Here is a 5,880-nt window from a genome sequence, read left to right as displayed (position 1 = left end):
CAATCGGCTGTGGTGCCTCTCGGGCATGGCCAGAGGACAGTGATCAAACAGCTCCAAAACACAATGAGAAAAGGGCCTTTGTCAGCACCAACAGGGAACCTATGCCTACGCAGGATCCAGAAACTGTTGTGTCTCGCTTTAACCCACTGCTCCCACCAAAGCAGCCTTTTCTCCATGTCCTTTAGCCCGTTCCACCCGCTCTGGAGAGGGCATGAGCCCAATTACCCAGCACTCAGCAGGCACCAATTACAGAGGGAGCAGAGCCCCTGCATTGTCCATGTCCTGTCAGGCAGCATCTGCCTGCCAAGCGTGCTGCAGCAGCCTTTGTCACCGTGCTGTCCCCCTGGCAGCCAGCTGCACAGCTTGAACCAGAGCAGGAGAGAACACAAGGAAGCCATTAGAGCTTGGGAACAGTTGCCCAACGTGGCTCAAAGAGGGATCTGAGGAAACATAATGGAATCACTCATGAGCAACTGTCTGTCCAGCCCACATCTGCAGGAGGGCTGCAGCTGCTCTGCTCTCAGCACGGGCCAGACCAGCCCTCCAGAACAGCACAATCTCTGCATCAGCTCAGTGTACCTGCCCAATAGTCTTCAATTAGTCAAACATTGACCAAAAAAAAAAAAAAAATAAAAACCAAACTAAACAAAAACAAAACTTGTGGTCTGCGAGAAAGCAGCCATGAAGAGACAATACTTGGGAAAACAAAAGCCAGGAGGAGGAGCAATTCCTCCTCCTGTTGAACAAATGGAGAGAATTGGCTCCACCTTTTAATTACAACCCCATGCCAAGCAACTCGAAGCAAATGTATTTGTGTTTATTTCACATTCAGCTCCCCAGCTGTGCCATGGCAAATGGAGGAGAAGGAGCACAGTAATAATGGTGGGGCAGGACTGCAGCTGGCACAGGCATGGGTGCGTGGGAGGAAAACATCAGGAGTGGCCACAGCCTTGTGTGAGCCCTGCCTGTGCTCAGCAGGGATTCTCATCCCTCATCCCATGCTTTGTGTCCTCAGAGAATTAACTCATTTCCCAGGACACAGGAGGTAAGTCCTGATTCCACTAAGGAGCACAATAAGAACCGTAGTTAACTGCCTGAGCCACCCTCCCACCACCATCCCTCCCTCATGCTGTCTGCCTGGGAGATGGAGCAGCCTTTTTAACAGCCACGCCATTTGATGTCCATAAACAGCAAATATTCCAGTACCAACAGTTCCACCTGCTCCTTTTCAGTTTTCTTTGCTGTAGATAGACTCAGTAAGGGAAGCCTTCAGAGGAGAAGAGAATCTCTTTCTGAAGTGAACAATAAGCATCTGTCTCACAGTTCATCAAAGGGTACCTCAACTCTACAGTTTTCAGCAGGCAGAAATCAAATTGTCAATCAGTTGACTTTCCAAAATACACAATGACTGCAAGATCAGATGCCAGCTGTACGTTCATTATTCACTTGTGCCTATTTTGAGATAGATAAGTCCCTTTTTTGCTAGACAAATTGGGCTGGGAAGTAATAACAAGTTGCATTCACAAAACCTATCAGTGTTACTGGGTGACTTCAACTTTCATTTATAAACAGTTCTCTTCTAAGGAAATGGCCTAAAAAGGGGAGGGAGGGTGTTCTCCACAGCCTGGTGTCAGCAGTGGCTGTCTGGGCAGGCTGAGGATTATGATTCTTATAGCCAAGTGATGTGGACTCCAGAGGAGTGATAAAAGCCTTCTTCCAAAGCAGGCTTTGGAACCATCAAACACATGAAATGAAGGAAGAATTTGTCTCCCTGACAGGATTAATACCACAAGTTTATAAACCAGTCTAAACACTTATTTAGAAGACTAAACCATCCCTGAACTGTGTCAGTGGCTGCCCTAGCCTTTCATAGATTCACCGAAATTCTGAAGGGACTCTGAAATCCATGGAGCATCTCAAGACAACCAAAGAAAGGCTCTGCTCACCAACACAGAGCTACTGGGGAAAGGGTTTAATATGGAAATGATGTGAAAAGCTCAGCTTCTCCTCTACATATAGGATTAAATTACACAGCCAGAAACAGCTGCTGGAGCTCAACAGGAAAATCCAACGTTTGAAAAACAGTGGCTCAAAAAGGCAGGGAGTGGGGAAGTCATTATTTACAACACACTCATTCCTGCTTAACAGTTAAAGAAATCAACAGGCAGAATGGGGGGGAATAAAATCATTTACTTCACAAAAATATCTCAGTTTTAGTTCTCTATCCCTCTTTCACCTGAAATAATGTGCAATTCTGAGTGTGGAACAGCACAAGTAAAATCAGTACTAATTAGGAATTACATTAAACCCCTGAGTACCAGAATCATATAATTTTATATTTCAGACTCTCTGATCTTTCTCCCCCAGCTAAAAATCCATACTTTGAGAATTAGCAGGATAATTTCTTGCCTTCCATTCTAGAAGCAAAGTAAGCTACAACACTGTGTCCCCTTTTTGGTGTTACTCCCACCTTACAACCAGATTTCATACAGTCAGACAAACTCTTCAGTACCACACTTGCTAGACTTAGAGAAAAGATTTTAACACAATTAAAACAAGAATTCAAGTCTCTTTGCAAGGTATGCATTATAAGATTAATACTTAATAATCCTGTCAGCATTTATTTAAGTTAAGGCTTTGGAGCAGAAATTTACAGTCATTTTAGCTGCCTGTCGCTACAAACACATTTCTCTAAATCAAGGAAACAATTAAGCATGTGACTGCTTACCTCCAGCAGGTGTTACCCTACATGAATATCCAAACCCAGAATTAAGACACAGCCATAGTGTGTGTCAATACAGCAGTAAAACCCTCAAAAAACAGCAATTAATAATTTCTTCCCTATCAGCCTTTCAGCAGCTTTGCCATTATATTATCCACACACATTTGGGATATCATTTATTCCCTGTTTGCTCAGTGAACAGAAAAAATAATTCTTTACTTTGTTCTCTGAAGTAAGACAATCATAGCTTAAGTTAAACTTCTTATGCACAAGGTTAGCGGGCTCAGGAGACCTCATACAAGGAAAGTGGTTTTTTTCAGACTTTTCAGACAAAAAGAGAGAAAAAGAGGGGAAAACGTATTTTAATAGTGCCACACTTATTAACCCCTCACAAACAACTGGCTGAAACACCAGTGCCACAACACAAAGACAACACAAAACCAAGAAAGTCTCTTTGGCAGAGTTAAAACATAAACACAAAGCCTCTGCAGGTCTCTCCTTTTACTTAAAAACAGACTTGTAAAGAAAAGCAAAGACAGACTTACCCACTTACCTCCAAGAACACACTGCTCTCCTCCTGCAGCAGGGGAAGGAAAGAAATCTTCAGAGCTGCTGCAAAGGCTCCTTAAAGGAAGCAGGATCACCTGGCCCAAGGGCTGGGGCTGCTAAGGAAGCCCAGCTGTGTCCTCCAGGGTGATGATTCCCTGGGGAATTGGCTTGCACTTCAAGTCACTCCTCAAATCAGTGCAAGTGGGGTAAAAGCAGATGCAAAAACCACCTTCTTTGGAGCAGTTTTATTTTGCACCCACACTGCCATTAAAAATGTCCATGTAAGAGGGAAAACCAGCAAAAAAAGGCATTTTTGCAAGGTTTTCCTCAGATTTCTATGGCCTCAGTTGCCTTTGCTGATGTGCCACAGCTCCATGGTTTTTAACACAATCAGTTTTACCTGCCACCCAGAAGAGGAAGAGAACTTGCTCTGAGTTTGTTTATTGGGCAAAACTGTGCATCTTATTCTCCTGCACCTTCTACACAGAAGTGTTTGAAAGAAAACCAGGAGCAAGAAGTAAGAGACACAAAAAAAAAGATGTGTAATAGTCAAGAATTAAAAAAATAATATTCCTCTAGCCTCCCAACATCACTGGAATGTCAGGACACCTGTTAAGTAATAGCAAATATTATCAAATGGAAGAGGACATGAAGGAAGATGGGAATTTCACTGAATAGCTGCACAACTGAGTTAGCAGCTGTGCTGTGCACTGGGACAACCTCAGTCAGACCAGATTCTTGTACTGCCACACAACTGAGGGCTGACCTCTGCCAGCACAAGGGTTTCTGAATAGGTTTCTAGGCAAAGAGAGGAAGAAGAGTTCAGGGTCCCTGGTACAGAGTTCCCCAGTATGCCTTATGTGCTGAATTAAATAAAATGCATTTTCACATCCCATTGAACTGAGCGTATCCAAACATGATAACCCTAACTAGTCAAAAGACTTGGAGAAACCGCAACTATTGCATTTTTTTTGCCAAGTGCCAAGGTAAATGTTTGCTGTTCAAAATAAGGATTTGCTTTCTCCCTGTTATGTTACCAGTCTTAAAACAGCTACTTAAACCCCAAAGAAATGTGGCTCTGAGACCCAACTCTGTTGCTACAAGTGGAGTTCTTGAAATGTCTGTGTGCATCACTGATGGATTTATTCTGCAGCTTTGCCACCATCATAACCTTTTGTTCTGTAACTCATGGACCATTTTGGGCTCTCTGGAGCTTCCATGGTGAGGCAGCTGCCACCTTTGCCAGTGAGTAAAGCAGTAAAACTAAGTAAGCCCCCTTTGACTGATGAGGGTGTTGGAGATTATCTCGCTGTGGTTTGCCAGGGCTCAGTGACTCTTCAGCAGCTTTGAAACAAACATCATCTGCAGAGAATTTCTCTGTTACAGTCCTGCAATGGATGGGCCTTAAGGAGGTGCTGCCATCCCTGGGAGCCACCTTGGCTGGTTTCCTATAGCCCTGTGTGTTCCTCGGCTGCAAATTCCAGCATGGCATTCTGTCCCAAAGGGACACATACCATTCACTGTGAGTACTGAACTCCATTTAACCTTCTATTTCCCAGCTTGGGTTTCTATTTTAATTAACTTGCCAGCTTTGTGCTTTAAAAAGCCCCTATGTATATTTGTATGTATATTTCTATATATATTTGATATATTGCCTTTTTTTTTGACCTTTTACACCAGGTATCCATCTGTTACATTCTTTATAAATTCTTTTCATATCTGTTTTGATGTTGCCCCTGCTATGACTTTTCACATGGGCTCTCTGCTTTCACAAAAACTCACTCTGGAGCTTTCCCAGCAGATGAGACCTATTCTACTTTAACACCTGCTTCAGTCACCTCTCAGATAAAGGCTGACTTATATTTGCCCTGTATAAAACAGTGCCCTTATTTTAACTCTATCCTTCAGAGAACAGCTTCTCTCACACTATTAAGATCTGAATAATAACATGATGATTAATAAATGTAGTACTAGTGTGGTCTCAGTTTCATCCAGAAGAATAAATAGAGCTAGCTGTTCAGGAAAAGAAGAATTCCAGTGGGAAATAAAGACAACTGTTGTGACATTTTTCTTCGAAAACAGCACATTCAGAAATAGAAACTGCACGCATGTTGGAGAGTTTTTAAATTTTGTGACATGCTGCAAACATAAGGAGTTAGCAGGCAGAAAAGCCAAGTGAGCTGGGTGAATATCCAAACAGAGAAATCTGGCCAAAGGGAACAAGCAGAGCTGGAATTGTGGTAAAACATGTGTTTTGAAGTAAACACCATACTAAGGCAGTGGAAGGGGTACTGATCTCCACACAAGCGGCAGCAGTAAAGAGAGAAATGCTAAAAAAATTTGCCTTTAGCTTAAGGATCCAGCAGCATCCAGAAAGCAAGTGCTTCCAATGACAATCTAGCAAAAAAAAAACACAAATGACTGTACAAAAGGTCTGCATGGCCTCTAACTCAGACTGCAAGCCATGATGAAACAGGAAAACTAAATTCAGTCCAAGTTTCAGCATGTCTCATCTGTTCCCCCACCTGTCTGTGCACCTAGAATGTCAAAAAAAAAAGCCACTTTCTTTGGAGCAGTCAACAAAAACTCAGTAATATATAATCTAATAT

Source organism: Zonotrichia albicollis, chromosome 5 (genome assembly GCF_047830755.1).
Source record: "Zonotrichia albicollis isolate bZonAlb1 chromosome 5, bZonAlb1.hap1, whole genome shotgun sequence".
NCBI classification, from domain to species: Eukaryota; Metazoa; Chordata; class Aves; order Passeriformes; family Passerellidae; genus Zonotrichia; species Zonotrichia albicollis.
Note: the sequence above shows the minus strand (reverse complement) of the source record.